The 19,414-nt window shown below is 47.0% G+C and overlaps 1 long non-coding RNA gene across 1 annotated transcript; it reads left to right on the top strand.

Annotated features, from left to right (window-relative positions):
* Nucleotides 1–326: 326 nt before the first annotated feature.
* Nucleotides 327–17,079, top strand: LOC311588671. Its single transcript, XR_014776291.1, has 3 exons — nucleotides 327–429; nucleotides 12,473–12,617; nucleotides 15,819–17,079. It is a non-coding gene; the product is annotated as an uncharacterized lncRNA (long non-coding RNA).
* The last annotated feature ends 2,335 nt before the right edge of the window (nucleotides 17,080–19,414 follow it).

Here is a 19,414-nt window from a genome sequence, read left to right as displayed (position 1 = left end):
AATGGCGGCTTCTTCCCTCAGGCTTAGCACTGCGGCCCGTCACTGAGCAGCCTGAGTGATACTGGGCCCTCCCGTGTTCCTCTCCCAGGTCATGCATGTGCCTCCTGGGAACACTCAACCCTGAAGAGTGACTCACGGGGTGGGGTGCTCAGCACACACCACTATGGGAAGGTATTTCGCCTCAAAGGCTTCCAAATCAGAGGTTCCTGCCTCTTAGCGAGGAAACTGTAACAGTGGAAAGTGTGGTTGTCCTTTCTACTCTCTGCGCCTTTTATGTTCACAGAGGCTTCACCCACAGTTCCTCTGTTTGTTTGTTTTTTTTTACAGTGAGGGTTGCCCCTTGCCTCTCTGTCCATCCCCAACTGGCTGATTCGGAAGCTGAAAATGGGGCAACAAACAAAGGCAACTCCCTAACTGCAGCATCCCAGGGTGGGTCACGTTGGGGTCCCGTCCCACCCTGAGCCTCGATTTTCCCTCCTGGTGTAACTCTGCCTCCTTAGATGAGTTTCATGGCTCTTAGGGTTGTGTCAGAAGTATTTGGCTTGGGTAGCAGCTGACGGGTCTAGATTGTGGGAAGGAATTAAGTGGCTTATATTGTATCTTGGCGATGGGGTACTTGGAACTCGCAGCTGGCTCAGAGCTCTGATTAATCCAGCAGAATGAACTGCCTCCCCATTGGGTGCGCCTTCCGCCCTGGCAAGCTGACTCCTGATTCAGAACCTGATCTTAGTAAAAATTTTTTTTGGTCCTTTTTTTCTCCCCCTGCCCTCTGTTGTTGTTTTCTTAGAAGATTGAACTAAGCACTCCAGTCATGGCAATTTTCCTGTATTGAATTAGGGGTGTGCTTTCATTTTCTCTGCACTCCCTTTGATCTGCATGCTCCGACTGCCCTTGGGCTGAGGGTTGAGCAGCTGTGACTTGCTGAGGGCTGAGATGCTACCTGCTCCCTGGCTGCCTGGCCCATAGTTGAAAAACACATAGCATGGGACCCATAGTTGAAAAACACATAGCCACCCTCTGTGGTAGCACACTGTAACTCTGTTCTGAGAAGAAGAGTTATTTAGACTGTGGCTGTTACAGTTGGGGCTAAATCTTACCAGATGATGTTAAAAAAAAAAAAGAGTTAAAATGAATAGACGCAAGCCCATGGGTCCTCACTGAGAATGATGGATTATGTAAAGGGTGCTATTTGTGGACTCGGAATATCACTGGTGTCATCTCTTCTACAAAAGTGGCACTTTATTAGCTCATCTCTGCTGTGGATCCATTCTAGAAAGATCCCTGCACAAATGAGAACCAATAGGAAGGCTGGTCCTCTGTGAGCGTCACGTCAGGAGACAGCAGTTGGCAGAGCATCTGTTGGAAAGCATACGCTGGGCTTCCATGAGAAGGCCATCCGTTTAAACCCAGCACAGCCAGCGGTAGACAAATGTCACTTCCTGTATGGCTTGACTCCTTTGGAAGGGTCTGCCACCTCTGGCCTCAGGGGACAAGCATGCTTGAATGCTGTGCTGCAGAGAGCAGTGTGGGTCTCAGGGCTTTGCCTCCCTTGTCTGTCTGCACATATACAGTCTGCCATTGGGCGTGTCAGATCATCAGCACTTAGCACATATACAGTCTGCCATTGGGGGGGTCAGATCATCAGCACTTACAAGTGAAGACGAAGAAGTCTCGTGGGAAAGGCATGACCAGCCCGAGGCAACAGAGCAGCGTACCCAGGTCCACATGGCCGTGAGGTACAGATGCGGTCAGGTCTGAAGCATCTACACGCCTGTCCCGGCTCATGTACAACCACGTCAAGTGCGATGTTTCTTCCACACTCCGCGCTTCTCGGCATACGAGCTGATTCAAGCCTCTGACCCACTGGTAGGCTGGTAAAATGCCTGCTGTGCAAACCTGAGGATTCCAGCTCAGAGTTTTAGTAGCCACATAAAAATTCTGGGTGTGGCAATATGTACCTGCCAGCCCAGCTCTGGGCAAGTGGATTCCTGGGGCTGGCTGGTTCGTCCATCTAGCCAGCAGGTGAGCTCTTGGTTCACAAGGGACGCTATCTGAAAAATTATAGTAGAGGGCCATTGAGGAAGGCATGTAACATTGACCGCCAGCCCCACATGCACACGCGTGAACACGTGAACATGCACATACATGCAGGCAAGTTATAAATTCATTTAAAGGCATGTTGATGCACAGCATCATCTGAAATTTGTCTCTTTTCTAACTAGTATTTACGTTGTTGCTGCGTATGGGTATGTGTGTGTTTACACTGCTGCTGCACATACATCTATCTTTTATTGCAAAATTGTATTTTGTGTATGAAACCATTGGCAAATCCTACTCATATTCTAATTTCATGGAATTAGACATTGGATTTTTGCAGCTTGCAAATATAAAATTTAGCTCTTTCCAATGGAGTCTCACTAGAGATACAAAGTCCTGCTGAGGGCAGGTGGCCGTCCCAAGACAAGCTCAGTGGTGTCTTTGGAGGGTCTTTGTCGCATAATGTTTTGTCAGGACATTTAACTTTTTTTAACCTTACAGGTCCTTTGCATACATCATGGCTTCCAGGTTTGTGTTCTTCTGGGTCTCTAGGTGTCTGAACGTGTGTCTCTGTGTCTGAACGTGTGTCTCTGTGTCTGAATGCACTTCTTGTTCTTCATCTTCGTCTCCTTTTCCGAGCTTTGTCTGTTTGTCCCATTCTGCTTTGTTTGTTTTTTTATGTTATTTTATTGTTATTATTCAGATGCCTGTTTGTTTTCTAAGGAGACACAGAAAGGATGTGGATTAGGATGGAAGGAAAGACGGGGAGGACCTCAGGGAGGGGAAAGTATAGTCAGAACGTAGTGGCAGGAAAAAAAATCTATTTTCAATAAAGGAAAAGTAGAAGAGAAAAAAAATTAAATTTTTGATTGAATGTCTGGTTTTGTTGCCCAAGTCAAGGAGGAAGTTGTAATATCTATTTCCATGGAAATTCTCCATTATCCAACACTGGCAAGTCAGTCACTCAGGCAGCCAGTCAGAAGAGATTGCCCATGCCCTCTGTGAGCAGCTGGAAGCACGCTGGGGAAAGCGGATACCCACCAAACCACAGCCCTCCACAGCTCCATCACGGACCGTCCTGCCCTTCAGCTCGCCTAACACAGGAAGCAGAGGGCGGCCCCAGGGAAGGGCCAGCAGTCTCAGGATCAGACAAATAAACGGGAGATGAGTGGGCAAAGAGCCAGAATGTGTCCATTTAATGACCCGGTAGAGTTGTTGTCCCCAAATTAACGTCTGATAACTTTCCTCTGTGGGGCGGTCATGGGCAATAACAGTGACTCTTGAGTTCCAGGACTAGAAAGATGGAGATCTTTCAAAGGGGCGCCTGATGTTTTGATGTTAAAGGCTCTATGTGGAAATGTGGGTGTGTTGTATTAACAAAGATAGGAGAAAAGTGCTACACCCGAAAATCAGCTTAAATCATGACTCGGGACACCCACACAGGAGCGAAGACATCGAGAAGGTTCCAGAAGGCTCACGGGAAAGGTGTAGGATTCCTCAAGACTTCCAGGACAAAAGCCACCTGTTCCGAGATTCCCGGAGCCTAAGTGGATAAGAGAAAACCCTGCTCACTGACCTGCATCCATAAAGGACCTGAGAACGCGCGGCTCTGGGCTTGAGTGTCACTCCAGTTTGACCTTCCCCGTCTGTGATGTCAAATTCCTTCACACAGGGTGTCACCGATCATTACCTCAGGGGAGCCACGGCAGGGTGACTGTCTCCTGGCTCGTGGTGCTCCTAGAACGCCCTGTGAGAAGATCAGCCGTAAGGACTTGGGTTTTCGGAGCACATTTCTCCTCCTGTTTTCCTCTCTAAGCAGGGTCTGTCTCTGCTCTGCTGCTCTGCTCACTACCAATTCCCCAGCACTTGTAAAACTTACCAGCCCTGGCACATAACTGGTTGAATTGGAAAATTGAGTCCGTCCTAATCACACACACTGTCCTAAGGTGACAAGGATGGGATGGCATCTACCATCAGCTGAGCTGGCCTCTGCTGGGGTTCTCATTGACGAGGAGAGGAGAATTGATTGACACCGTTGCTTGATGTATATTTATCTCTCACCAACATTTTTATTTAACCTTTTTTCCTTTTTTTTTCTTATTCTTTTGCCGGGGATCAAATCAAAGATAGACTAATCAAACAAATGTCAGTGGACATTGAGTTTCTGGTTTTGAGCTCTCCTGGCCTCTCATATGTGGGCTCATGTTCAGAACCAGCCTAGAGGGATCTGGGCTTTGTTTGGTACTGGAAATATTTGCAGAGAATTAAAGTCTTATGGTTTATTTATTTATTTGCTATTTATAAATAGCAACTGTTCTTGTTCAAAGTCCATCACTGAGGGAAACCAGAGCAGGAGTCAAAGCAGAACCCTGGAAGCAGTACCTTGTTGGTAGCTCTGTAGCTCCCTGCTTAGCTAATGGAGATAGCCCAGGAGCCCACAGTGGGCTGGGCCTTTCTGCATCAATAGCAAACAAGAAAATACCCCACACATATGTTTTCAGGCCACTCTGGCCTCAGCAGTACCCCAGCTGAGACACCTCAGGTGATTCTGGACTATGTTGAGGAGCTAATTTGGAGACTAACCCAGCCGGAACCACCCTATCAGTGAGTAATTTCATTTATTCTTATACATTATCATATTTTCTAAATTAGTTATACCAAGAATGTGCTTTTCTAGCCACTAAAGTATAGGCAAGACAGTTCTTTCTTCCTAGGGTTTCAACTGCAATATGCTATTTAGAAGTTATGGCCTGATTTCCTCTTTTGATGACCTAAATCCAGCTGTACAAAATGCTGTTAATAAAACATGCCTTGTGAACGAACACGAGGCAGGCAGGCATGACAGCAGCTGGCCTGATACTTTTACTGTGTCTTCCACTCCAAGGAAGCCCATGCAGTGGACAGTGGGCTGATCTATATGTGGCCTGGACAGTGGGTTGATCCACGTGTGGTCTGGACAGTGGGCTGATCCACGTGTGGTCTGGACCGTGGACTGATCCACATGTGGTCCCTCATCTGCATGTTAGGGAAACCCATATTAGACAGAATATATTGTCTTATTTTTCTCATCAAGCCTTATCAATTAACATTTGAATTCAAGAAAATAACCAGTCAGGTGCTTCTTATTTGGAAACCTAATAATCACGCAACCCCTGCAGAGGGGGAAGGACAGAAGACGGTGCCAATTAACTCCGCTCCTGGTCAGTTACATGGATTCTCATTCTTTAGCTCACAAAATGATGATAAGTAGACTGAAATCTATAAACAGTCAGGTAAGTTGAAGCTAGTGACTGCAGTGGCTTTTACAGTGTTTTAAAATGGACAGAAAAAAAAAAGGTGAAAGCAATAATGAAACCAGGGGACCGGATAGGATGAACACATCCAGTGTGCTGAAGGTACTGGTCCAGCAGAGGCTTCAATTTGTGGGAGAATTGGCAAAAATTAAGATGTCTCAACTTATAATAAGTGACTACATATAGAATTGAAAGTCTTAAAATGTTTTGGTATTTGAGTGTGTTCCTCTGAGTACAAACCCCTCCATTAGGGCTCAGTTGGCTAGGATTCCCTTCCTGTATGACCTAAACCAAGCCACCTGGGATTTCTACCTGGAAGGGAATTTGGAAAGACTGGTGCAGGGCCTCTCAGAAGTGCAGCATCGACCCGAGGGGCAGCTGTTGCTGTGGTATCCGGTAGTGATTGGGGAGGAAGTGGCAACAGACGCGTCATCTATACAGGGACCGCGTGTGGCTCATCCACAGTCTGTGGCAGGTGTGGTCTCCCTCAGCTTCAGTCGTTTCTCCCAGGATTTTATTTCTTCAGCTTCTGCATGTGTCTTCTGGATCACACTTGTTCCCAATCGGTCGGTCCCTTTTCTTTTGAAATTAGAATGCGTTTCTTCTGTTTGCTGCCAAGACCTGACCAATATATATTTTTGAATGTTTTTTAAAAACTGCTTCCAAGGGCTGGGAGATGGTTAGAAGGATGCTTGCTTGTTGTGCTGGTCGAGGGCCTGAGCGTGGACAGTGCTGCATAGCTGCAACCTCAGGGGAGCAGTGTGGGGAGTGTGGAGAGGTGTGGCTAGCCAGTCTGGGGCTCAGTGGGAGACTTCCTCAAGAGATAAGGTGGAGACAACTGAGGAAAACCCCTGAGACAGACCCCTGATCTCCACATGAGCATGCCAGTCATAGACACAAGACCCAAGAGTTACATTTATGCTCAACCCGTGGTGAGAAGAGATAAAACTGGGCTTCAGACTCATGGTGGTCTGAAGGAGAGGAGCGGGGTCAGTGGAGTTAATCTGTTGAGATGTTCTAGATCTAAAAAAGATGATGTCTTTTTTAAGGGCACATCAATTAGGAGAAGGCAAAAACCAGGAGAGCGATAAACTGATGAGCCATCTCCATCCTGTATGGGCCCCTTAAAGGAGCCGCTCTTTAAACGAGAACAGACGCTGCCTAGTGAGCTCAGAAAGGTCTCCAGTCTAACTGGTTGCACACTACTTCCTATTCACCCATCTATGCTCACCCCACTACCCAGCAGCCCAGTGCAGACCTCCCATTCCTGGGAAACACAATTGAGAGGGCGGAAGTTGGCCAACTCTAAGAAACACCTGGAGAGGAACAGCAGCTCAGCATCTTTTTTTTTTTTTCCAATTATGTTTTTGACTCTCACAGGGAGTGGAAATTCCATAGAGGGCCCAGCAGGTGATCACCTCTGGGCTATGGACAAAGACCACATGTTTGTGCCACTGGTTAAGCCACCTGTTTTTGTGTCTCGGCCAAGCACAATAAACTACCTATCTGAATAGGAGACGTGATGAGTCATGAGCCCCACAAACTCACTTTCGTGAGAAGGTGTGGTCCGTGCCTGTGCAGAGAATCTGGCCATGACTGCAAAATACCACTGCTGGCTTTCTGAGAGCTAAATCTACACCATGCCCCCTGGGGCTTGGGAGAATCTCCCCTAACTGCCAGGAGAAATGGTAAACCATCAGGCTGAGGACTGAGTGCCAGCATCTCCCACAGCTGGGGACACCCAGCCACCTGCGGAGTCCCAGCCTCCTTCCTCCTTGTCGTTGGTTTTTTGGCCCTCAGCAGCTGTGATACGTTGAGTCAAGCTGATTAAAATTGGAAACAAAAGATTTCTGTTTGAAGCTCGCGATTTTTAAGATAGAGAAATGGTGGCCTCAAGTGATGACAGGGTTTGCGATTGCTCCTGAAAGCCGACAGGAAGCCTCCAAAGCACACACCGGAGCCTTTGCTTTCCTGTGCCACTATGTACTCTGCTAATGGCTGGGTGAGAACTTTGATGTCACGGTAGTCAGGAGTGCTTAAGCATACAATAGGCTGTTTGTCTAAGAAATTGGCTAGTTCCTCCACTCTGTGATAACTTTTCAGAACTTCCTACTTTGTTATAATTTTTAAAATTATAGAAAAGTTACAAGAATAGTACAAAGAACCTATATATCCTTTATAAGAACTTACTGATTAAAGCAAATATTTTGCTTATGTAATCTCTCTCTTTCCTGTATATGTGCATATATACACATGTTAAGGTATTATATGGAAAGAAAACATGTAGCAGCCCAAGAACACTTTGTTTTGGGAATTTCTTTTGCATATAAAAGCTCGCTGTTTAGTGGGGAGTCCAGACAGATTCTCAGTCACTGCTTTTGTTTGCTAATACAGGAAGCACCTTGAAATGGGCCATTGAGACACATCCTTGGTGATAGCAAGGTTGGACTAAAGGCCGGAGATGGAAAATGAGCACAGCCCACTTTCCTCCCTAGTCTGGGTGTTTCTAGAACTTACTGTGCTGATCACTATGTACTGTTTGTTTATCACCAAAGGCCTGTTACCAGGAGAAGCAGCCTGCACAAAGCAGACACTCAGTCTGATGTCGGCAAGAGCCTCCGTTAGGCCAGAGTGAATTGTCCTTTTGATACTGTGGGAAAAGAGAAGATGAGTAAAGAGAAGAACCAGTTTAAGCTGCAGAGTGACGTTAGAATTCCCGTGTGCAGTGGCCACAGTCAGGAGTGGCACTGTTCGAGGACGACTAGGCAGAGACTTTGTCATTCGCTGCTCCTTTCCTGTATGTGTTTTCTTTCACCTCCTGGTCTTTGTTGCTCTCTTGTTCCTCCCTGCGTTCTCTTCCCACAGCCTTCTCCCTCCCTCTTGAGAACGCGTTCATCTTTGTGACTATTTTCCCGGCCTTTCATCTCTCCTTCTTGGCTCTTCTTGCATATTCTAAAACCATCTTCTTAACTTATGCATGACAAAGCATTTCTTTCTTTCGTTGGTTTTGTTTTTAGACAGAGTCTTGCTATGTAGCCCTGGGCTGGCTCAGATTTCACTATGAAGACTGCACTGGGCTTGGAGGTATGAGGATCCTCCTGCCTCTGCCTCTTTGTGAACTAGGCTTGTGACCACCACATCCGGCTCAGGGTTCTTTCTCCCTCCCAGCGTTGAGACAGAATAGGAGAGAGTCAGCTCTGTGTTGGTTGGAACATCACTTAGCACCAGCCATGTCAGGCCCATCTCTGAACAGCTTATTTCATAATAGAGTGTCCTAATGGCCTCTCTGGGGTTCCTTCCTACCTTACACTACAGTGGCCCCCACACTGTTGTGCATACATGCAGAGATGCCCCATGCACACTCGCATGCATGCTTGCTTTCTTCACACATGCAGAGATGCCCCATGCACACTCACATGCATGCTTGCTTTCATAGATGGGATTTGATGTAGCCTTTTATCTGCACTTTGTCTTCAAGGAATTTAGTTGCAGGCCCTTTAGGTATGCTCCCTCCACTGAATAGGTTTTAACAAAACATAAATTACTGGATGGAAGCTTAAGTTTACCAATCCAGATAAAACATACAGGATCATTGACATGTGAGCCTTTTAAATAGCAATTTGCTGGAATAAGTATGATGCCTCGGGGAGAAGCTGGCAATGCTGATCAGCTAATTAAGGACAAAGAAACGACGACACCTTTGGAAGGAATCTGAGCCGCCATTTAATTCCTCTTTATTAATTCCTCATTCTTGGGAAACAATGATGACTACAACACAGAAAGATCCAGATAAACCATGGGTTCAAGACCTCTGAGGAGGGAGATGCTAACTGCGCCCCATCCTGGAGCTTATCCGTAGAAGGATCAGGACTTGATCCCAGCTCTTGCCAATTTTCAGTCCAAACATTTGGAAATTATTTTTCCCCCCTGAGAATGTTGCCTAAAAGTGACCATGAAGCTCTCTGTTCTTAACCCCACCCACAGCACTTGACTGACATTGTCAGTGGTGCTGCTGAAGGGCACATTTACCCCTGTGGGTACTCCTAAGCTTTTAATGAAAGGAGAATAAGAACTTTATCTTGACGTTGGGTAGAGTTTGCCGGCCTGGAAATTATTAGGTGGCTTTGCTCCTGCTTCCACGACTGGCAATTATTTATATAAAGGTAGCGATAATAGTGAGTTTTCTACGGCGGATGTAAGTCTGCTATAATTTTAGCTCATTGCTCCATATTTGTGTGCTTTTAAAGGTTTGGGCAAACTCAAGCAGACTGCAGCAAGCCTTATGTTGACTCATTGGGTACTCTAATAATTTCAAGAGCGTTAAGAAGCTATAAATCCAGGATTCAAAACAGAACATGAAGCCAAGGGGCGCTCCGTAATGTAATTCAGCCCCCTCTGCAGGTACGGAGGTCCAGAGGGACCACGTGAGGCCTCTGACTCAGGCCCCTCATCTATAGAAAGTTGCTGCAGAATTAACCAACTTCCTCTAACACTAGGACGGAGAAATAGCCCTTTCAGGGGTGAACGGTTTACTTTCACTTCCAGCTTTTCTTTGGACCAAGAACTCACTGTGTTTTCTGTTAGAGGGGCAAGAGACACGGAGCAAAGTCACTAAACAAGAGCATGTCCCGTGCAAAGTTTGCTGGCTTAACAAGAAATCACATCCTTGGTTTCATTTTGAGAGCTAAGTCTTCCCATGACTTGGCCTGTGGGGCTGGATAGCTACAAACAGCTGATACCCATGAAAATGGGGAAAGGGGGAGGTCTCTAGGAAAAACAGAGATATCTGATGTTTAACTTTTATATGCAGTGAATCTGAAAACACCACAGGATTAGAGCGATGTTCAAGTCCAAGGAAAATCTTTACCCTATTCTATTTATAAATATGAAAAAAACATATGAAATTGCCCCTTGTTTTTGTAGGTTAAAAAAAATCAAATAGTGGCAGTGTTTCACAGTCCAATATAGGGTTGTGTAAGGCAATACCAGCAACCTAGAGTGTGAGCATCCATTTCAAAGGACCTCGGCTTCGCTCCTATGCTGACTCCTTACAGGTGATTCTGTGTCATAAGTGTGAGTTGGTGGCTGCTTTGAGACTGTTGTGAAACACTGAAAACATTGTCTGAGGATCAGAAAGATGGCTCAGTGGATAAGGCACCTGCTGCCACGCCCAAGTTCAAACCCTAGGTCCTACATGGTGAGAAGGGAGAACTTATTCCTACAGTTTTCCCTCTGATTTACACACACACACACACACACAGACACACACACACACACACACACACACACACACACACACTTAGAATAAAATATTTTAAAAAGCAGCAATGCATAAACAAACTGCTGGCATGTTCTTTTCATTGTTTAGGCCTGACTCTGTAACTGTGACTTTTAGAAAATGTAATTTTTTTAGTGTTTTTGGGTTTTTGTTGTGAGATAAAGTCTCACTCTGTAGCCTGGTCTGACCTAAGACCTACTACATAGCTCATGTACGATTAGGACTTGCAGCAGTCCTCCTGCCTCAGTCTCCAAAATACTGGGGTTATAGCTGTGCACCCCCACATCCCACCAAACTACGCGTATGCAGCTCCCGTGGTAGAGCAGGGAGGCCGCTGTGTCCCCGCCCCCTGCCACGTCACACTGACGTCACTCTATAGCCCAGTTACTCTCTGCGGCCTCCATGCCTCATGCCCTCTTTCCTTTGCCGCCTATGGCGCTGCTCGAAGACTCGGTGCTGCTCGAAGGCTCGGTGCATACTTTAGCACTTCTCGCTGCACGCTGCACGCTCGCTGCACATGGCCAGCTATTGTGGGTGTTTTGTCCAGAACCTGCGTGGCTTCTTTTTTATTCCGCAAAGGTGTTAAGCCAGTTATTAAGGGAAAAGACACCAAAACGAAGTCGCACAAGGAAGAGAAGTGATAAAGTAAAATGTACAGATTTTCCATCCCTCAGTTATGTCGGACTGAGAACCTTCTCTGGAGGGTGGAAGCAAACCAGGAGGCTAACACCATGCAGCAATGGCTGCACATGCTGCTCCAGCCTTCTGGGCTAATGGCTGATGGAACACAGAAAAGCAGACTTAGTCGCAGACTTTGCTGAGGAGCACAAGTGTTTGGTAGGTCGGGTCAGGGCTGTGACTCAGGTGTTGCAGCTCAGCGCGGAAGAGCTGCCGAGTCCTGGAAAACCTCTGCGTGCTGTTTGCTTTTAGCTTCTATCTCTTCCCCCTTCCGTGTTCAATTCGTACTCACTGTTGTGTGAAATATACTGATCTGGCTTTGGCACAGGGTGAGAAGGTGACTTGGACTCATCATAATTAATTTTGCTCTCCATCCCCAACTTACTGACCCCAAGCACTCGCTGAACCAACATTTTAAAATTTATTTATTCATTTATATTTGAGTTTTGAAAAGTGTCTGATTCACTTTGATTTCTCTTTGCGTGTACCTTTGCATATATATAAAATATTTATTTATTTATTTATTTATTTATTTATTTATTTATTTATTTATTTTTGGTTTTTCAAGACAGGGGTTCTCTGTGTAGCCTTGACTGTCCTGAACTCACTTTGTAGAACAGGCTGACCTCTAACTCACAGCCATCCGCCTGCCTCTGCCTCCCGAGTTCAAGCTATATTATTACAAATGTTACTATTTCCAGGCCAAATGACACAATGTTGCTTACTAAAGCTCTTCAGATAAAAAAAGAAAGGCTAAACTGAGAAGCTGCAAGGACGCATCTGCACGTTGGAGTGCTTAGGATGCAAAGTGTCAGATTGTGACACTGGCTGGAATCCTCGTCTGACCCAGCTCTTCTTAAAGCTTGCTGACATTGAAGTCTGCCCTCTATTAGTCAGTCAAAAACCTCCACACTCTGTTCAGTATCCACGTCCTGCAGCTGTCTCAGGTGAGGGTGCCCAGGGCAGCTGCTGTCTGCTTACTAAACTGGACTAAGCCTTTTCCATTATAGCAAAACCAAAACACAGCATATCAAAGGCACAGCAACAGAGGCTGCAGGGCGTCTCCACACACTCCCTGGCTCTGCAGTCATGGACGTTTTGTTTTCACGAGATATCTAGGTTACATGAATAATATGCTGGGAGATGTGGGTGACTTCTTACAAACGTTATTTTTTTTTTTTGGTAGTCCCAGAAATGGAACCCAGAGGAACGCATACGTTTTGAACATTCGATCGCATCCCCGTGGGCACAGGAGGCACCCTACAGCCACCATCCCAGCATCTTCCCAGGAGGAAGCAAGACTGAAGTCTGTATGTCCCTCGGCCAGTTCTGTGAGCATTTTAACCTTTCTGATATTGTCATTCAAAGATATTTTATATTCTTTTCCTTTTTCTATTTATCTGATTTGACTCCGCTCCACTTTGTGGTGTTGGCTGGGTTTTTTGGGTTGAGTCAATTTTTCCATACAACCCCAAATGCCTTTCCTCTCCTTTTGAGAATGTTCCTTAAATCAAGAGAGCTGAGGAGGGGCTTGTATTAACCTGCCTGGGAAGCAAGCCTGTGGCTTCTCCCTCGCCTCCTTCTTGCCCCTCTTTTAATACAGCTAATAACTTGAGCTTTCAGCTGAAATAATGGCGGTGTTAAAAGTGGGTGTGAAGACGCAATGAGCTGCTTAATCCCGCCTGGGTTGCTGGTGGCTCCCTTACCTAACACTCTTTAATTGATGGAGCAGGCATGCTGGTGTTTGGGAGATGAACCCATACGCGCCTGGGTTTACGGGGGCCGGAGGCTGAGTCTGGGCTTGTCAGCTGGCAGGGCTGCGGCAGGGACCCTTTCTGGTGCGGCTGGCATGAAGCCGCTGCTATGAGGTTCCTTCAGGGGGAGAAATCAGCTCGCAAAGGGCAGTTCAGCCCGCAGAACCACAGCTCTGTGTCCTCTGATACGCCAGATGCAGAACCAATGTAATTATCTGGGTAAATCAAACCACAGATTGTTTCAAATGCTAAGGTCACTTTGAAAGATTATTGACAGGGAGCCCACGCATTTCCCCTTCCTTGACATTAGTTTCCTGTCCCTTCAAACCATGTTTCTGCCAGGTCCCCCCCCCACCCCCCTTTCCTAACAGTGTGCTAGCCGCTGGTTCTTTCCTGAAGACTCTTGGGGGTATATGGACTGGTGGGCTCGCTGCTCGCCTCACGAATGAACGCAATTCCCCCTTAACACAGCCTGAGATGGGAGGTCCCCAGCATGGTGGCTTCTAGATCACACCCGACACGGTGGCTTCTACATGTAGGAGAGGACCGAGGGGAAGAACACAGGGAGAGTTAAAAGGAGGGAAGGAACTTCTGCTTGTTGAGGAACTGCCTTGAACCAGCCGCTCCGCGTCGGGGTGTAGGAGCCTCATTGCTCAGTGGCCGCTGGGATAGCATCTCATCCTCAGTCTAGAGTGAGGAGACGCGGCTTCATGTTTTCAGTCCTCCCCCAGGTGACATTCTCTGCATCAGACTCCATCTGGATAGGGGGGAAAAAGAGTATTAAACCACAGCAATTATAACCAAAACAAGTCCTCACAGTTCCTTTTATCCATCTCTAATGGCCTTAATAGTTAGTGAAGGCAGCGTATCACAGCGAGAGGAGGAAGGAAGAAGGGCCTGAGCTCACTGAGAGGCTTGTACTCACTAGCCACACAAGCTGCTTAACATCTTTACCTTTCTGTGTGTGCATAGGCTTGATGCGCACGAAGGAGTAGGTTGTGAAAAATTAGCACTCTGTGAGTGGTTGACATTTTTATTATGAGCTATCCAGGTGTATAAGCAGGCACCAGTTCCTAGAATTTGGAGCTATAAGCAGGGCTATAAAGCAAGAGCGTTGTGGGCCAAGGAAATCCATATATGAGAAGAGCGAATACGCCGCAGACGTTCCTTAGCCTCAGTGCCCCTCCCCCCGCCCCCCCTCCCTTCTTCCTCCTGCCTTGCAACCAGTAAGTCGACGTTTGGCTACAGTGATGGGTTTTATTTTCTTGTCACCCTAAATAATCTTTTGTTGTACCACTTTGTTTCTTCACATTCTTGTTACTGTGAGGAGATGTCTGACAGGGTTCAGTGCAGCCTAGTGAGGAGGGTAGGGGCGGGATGTCCCTCAGCTGGAGAACAGGGCTGCCCGTTCACATCCAGGTGGGTCAGGAGGCAGAGAAACGGGAGTCCACTGTTAGCCTTCTCTCACTGCATCCAGTCCACGTGACTGTGTTCAGGGTGGGCGTCCCACGCTCTCTCTCTTCCCAGTTACTCCTCTGTGGAGATGCCCTCATAGGCATGTACCAAAGTGTTCTGATAAAAGCCATATGTGCTTCTTAACATAGTTAGGCTGACAATGAAAATGGATCGTCACTGTCTTTCTTACCAAAACTCCACGCGCCTACAGTGCCCTTCTACCTTTCCGGTGAACATGGTTCTTGGTATAGTGGTAAAATTCTTCAGGTCTTAAGCCATCCTCCAGCTGTGAGGGTGCTGTTCCCCACAGTCCTCCAGCTGTGAGGGTGCTGTTCCCCACAGTCCTCCAGCTGTGAGGGTGCTGTTCCTCACAGTCCTCCAGCTGTGAGAGTGCTGTTCCCCACCGTCTTCCAGCTGTGAGGGTACTGTTCCCCACCACCGCTAGGGACAGAGTCTACCTCTCTGGCCTTGTATCTCTGCTGGGTAGTTCTCTGTCCGTCCTGAAACAGCCTTCTAAGAACCCATACGACACTTTGGCTTTATGGTCTTTGTTTTCCTCTTCTATCCAATTTCCCTACATCTTCTAATCTTTGTCATGTCTTGATGGACTAAGTGCTAAGAAAAACACTGAATCTAGCCAGGATCTGTGATTGAGGAGGCTGCTGCCTCCGTCAGGCTGTGCTGTGTATACAACAAAAGGACAGTGGCTTCTGTGTTCACGACTCCTTCACAGACTGGCAGGGCATCTGAAGAGAAGAGCATCGCTGCTGACCATGAGGCAAACTGCCTCGTTACAGGGGGAGCTGTGCAGTGGGCACTGGAGGGTGGCCTCTAGCATCCACGAGTGTCTCTGAAAGCCAGCAAGCCGAATCTGGGGGGTCTCAGTCCTCCGAGGCACTGATTCCTACCCACAATTAGTGTGGTCAGGAGAGGATCTGGAGCCGCAAGTGAGGCCCCAGCCCCAGCTGCATCCCATTCCAGATTATGCAGATGACGAGCTGAAGACCTGGTTGAAATGTGTCATGCTCCTGACCCATGAGAGCTGACAAATAATAAATTGAGTTGATTCTTTCAAAACTCAGTACACTGTGTGGTAGAAGCGGTAGAAAATTCACAGCCTAAGTGACAGAGGTGGCTGATTCTGAATTTTTCTTGCTGCGAGGACTTTGTTCACTGGTTTGATCTAATTATCTGCTATTCTGTGTTGGTCAAGTTTCTTGTTGCTTCATGACTCAGTTTGGGTAGGTTGCGTGCCAGCAGGCCAGGTCTAGAACCAGAGAGAAAGACCCATCGGTAAATTCTCCCGAACTCTTCTCCACACAGAGGAAGATGAAGCTCCTCAAGACTCACGTCACAGGGTCAGCATGGCCTTGAGGCAGATGAAGACGGAGCAGGAAAAGGGCACCACGGGCCAGCAGCCTTCAGTGGACAGGGAAGCAAAACTGCTCGATAAAGCCCTCAGCAGCAGGCTCGAGCTCGGCTCCTGTGCTGGGCCTGAAGTTTGAATGTGTCCCTTCGAGGCCCTTGTGATAGAGACTTGCTTCCCAGTGGTGACTGGGCCATCAAGGGGCACCAGATTTGAAGCAATGAATGTTGCTCTCCCTCTCTCTCTCGGGACACTGGTTAGCTTATTTGAGAGTATGTTATCATCAAAAGATTACGAGTGGCCTGCAGATCTCTCTCCCTTCTTGCTTTATCCTGTGTTAGCTGTTACTGTGAGCACCTGACGGGAGACAGGTGAGCCTGCACCTTCAACAAGGTATCTCTCAAAGGCAGCTTATGAAAAGAAGAATTTATTCTAGATAGTGGTTTCTAGTCCAGCATGTCAGGGAAAGCAAAGCGGAGCAGAGAGCCTCATCCGAGCTGGCCAGGAAGCAGAAAGGAAAGGCTGTGAGGAAGTGGGCATCTTCCTCCTTTCCTTTGTCTTAGTCCAGCTCCTGGCCCGTGGAGTGATGTTTCCCACATGCAGAGAGGCTCTTTCTCACTTAGGTCACCCTCACGAATACAGCCAGAGGTTTGCTTCACTCTCCAGCATGATCTATCAGGTCGGTGATCAGAGTTTGTTTCACAGCCTTCAGTGCTGCTAGCTAAATGTACCTGCCTTATAAAGTACCCAGCCTCGAGTATTTTGTTATACCAACAGAAAAGAACCCTAATGTTTTGTAAACATGTTTACATTTACCCAGCATATATCTTCCCACTTTATATAAATCTTAATTTTCATATGATTTTGTTTTTCTCTAGTCTAAGGAACACCTTCCTATATTTCTTAGAATTCACGTGGGCTGAGGACATTTCCTCTCAACTTTTCTAGAAATATTTTTCAAAGTTTTCGATAGGTAGCACCTCTGGCCATAGTTGGTGATATTTGTGTGACACAGACACACATGTGTGGAAGTGTATGTGCCCCAGAAGTAAACACACAGAAGTCTGGAGGAGGAGGAGGAGGTTTGGTGTCTTCTGCCATCACTGTCCACTTTGGGAGCCATGGTCTCTCACTGAGCCTGACCTTTGCGGTCTTGGCTAAGGCTGGCCAGCCAGAGGCCTCATGGGGTCTCTGTGCTGAGGCTGCAGGCGTGCGTGGTCATGTAGGTCTTTTACGTGGATGTTGGGGATTGGAACTCAGATTCTCAGATTCTCTTCTTTACATAGCAAATGGTCTCCACCCCTGAGCCGCCTCCCCAGCTCCCTTCACGCATCTGTTACCCAGCTGCCTCCCACACGCCTGCAGTTTGTACAGCGAGAAGACAGACGTCACCACCTCGCTCCTCTGCAGGTCAATGTCTTCCACTCCTGTGGCTGAACTGAGTGCTTCTCTTTATCACTAATATCTTTTTACCTAATAATTTGATATCATGCCATGGTATGGCTTTCTTTATGTCCATCTTATTTGAATTTGTTGAATTTTTTTGGTTCATAAGTTAATAATTCACAGTAAATTTGGAAAATGTTTGTCAGTATTTCTTTAATTTTTTTTCTGTCCATTTTTTCTCTTTCTCAGACTATACATGTTACCTAACTACCTGACATTGCCCTGCATGTACCAAAGAGGTCTTATTAAATTTTTATCAGTCAAGCCAGGTGTGGTGGCACACGCCTTTAATCCCAGCACTCGGGAGGCAGAGGCAGGTGGGTCCCTGTGAGTTAGAGGCCAGCCTGGTCTACAAAGTGAGTCCAGGATAGCCAAGGCTACACAGAGAAACCCTGTTTAGAAAAACAAACAAACAAACAAACAAACAAACAAATATCATTAGTCACTTTTATTTATTTATATTTGCACTTAGCTTTAGAATTTGCTCTCCAGTAACTACCTTCTCACAAGGAAACTTTTTGTGCTTCCTCAGACTGTGATAACAAACTACTGAAAATCAAGTGGCTTTAAGCAACGGAATATATTCCCTCACAGCTTTAGAGGTCAGAAATCCAAAGTACGTGAGCTGCCAGGACTCTGAGACCCGTTTTGTTGCCTCTCGCAGCTCCTGGAGTTTGCTGGGCTGTTCCTGGCATGGGTTCCCTCACCAGTGTGCCCTGGGTCATTATTGCCCCTTGTGTCATCCCCTTCTTCTGAGACCACCAGTCACACTGAGTTGTGGGTCACTCAGGATACTCATGACCAGTCACGCCTGTATTTCTGAGGTACTGGTAATTAGGAGTGTGACATATTCAACCCACAGGAACAATGGCTATGTCAGTTTGGGCCACTGTTGTAAAGACCAAAAGACTTTTAAAAGGAGCAGAAATGTGCCCATCCTCACCCCGTTGGTTCTGAGATGGGGACACGACCATGGGCTGGTTCGAGAGGGCTCTCTCCCAGGTCCTGTCACTTGGCCCTCACATAGTAAACAAAGAGTAGAGTTGCTCTCTGGTGTCCCCTTTGTAAGGACACCAATTGCACTTGTAAGGGCTCTGCTGTCATTGCCTTTCATCTTCCAAAGTCCTTAAGATGAGCACAGTAGCCGTTAGGGTTTCAGCTCATCCGCCGTTCAGAGTTTGCGTTCTTCCTTCTCTCCCTCAAGCTCACGTCCTTCTCACATGCAGAAGCTTTCCCCATCCCAGCACCCCCAATGCGTGAACTTACTCCAGCATCAAGTCTGAAATCTTAAGTCCAAAGTTTCATCTAATTATTAGCTAAATCAGATATGAGTGAAACTGAACCAGAGGCAGAATTCCTCTTCAGCTGGGAACCCTGAAACCAAACAAATTAAGCACTTTCAAAAAAGAAAACAAGGGACGGATGGGCGTGGAACACATTTCCACTCTACAAGACAGAAAAGAAGGAAGACCTGATGGCTTCTAAGAAGCTCCACACCCGTCAAGGCAGAGTGACCTGAGCTGTCAGGGAACCAAGCGTGGTGGCGCAGTCGTCCTTCTGTTGCTCTCCTGGTAGAACTCATTCTCCAGTTCTCAGTGCGACTGTCACTGTCACAGAGGTCTCCTGGGCACCTGCCCTGTGCTTTAGAAGGAGGAAGCATCTCTGGCCTCTGAGCCAAGTGCACTGTGGACTGAGCTGTGGTAGGTGTCACCTCTGTAGTCCGTCCGGCTGGTCCCGAAGATTTGGTTGTTGTTCGCCCATCCTCTGGTTTGGTGGTTAGGGTCTGCTGCCCGTTTCTGTTGTACCTGGCTGAGTTCCTGCTGGTCCGGTCCCATCTCCTTTTCTAGGCTTTGTTGAGACGGTTGATAAAACCCTCGGTTCCTATCTGTCTTAACCTCCTCATCACAGTCTCTTGGCCGCGTCCTCCGTGTTCCTTTCCAAACATACTTTTTTTTCTCTCCTTCAAGTAAGTGTTATTGACAGGTTGAGCTTTTCCCAGATCCAAGCTCTGGTTCCCTTTTGCTTATCAATCAATCTCAGCTTTAAAATTATGGCTGTCTGCTCACATTCGGCCATAAGCAGTTAGAAGGAGCCACAGTGGACTTCT

This window comes from Acomys minous (assembly GCF_964271855.1).
Source record: "Acomys minous genome assembly, chromosome: 17".
NCBI classification, from domain to species: Eukaryota; Metazoa; Chordata; class Mammalia; order Rodentia; family Muridae; genus Acomys; species Acomys minous.
The sequence above is the reverse complement of the archived record's forward strand: the minus strand, read 5'-3'. Positions and strand labels throughout refer to the sequence as shown.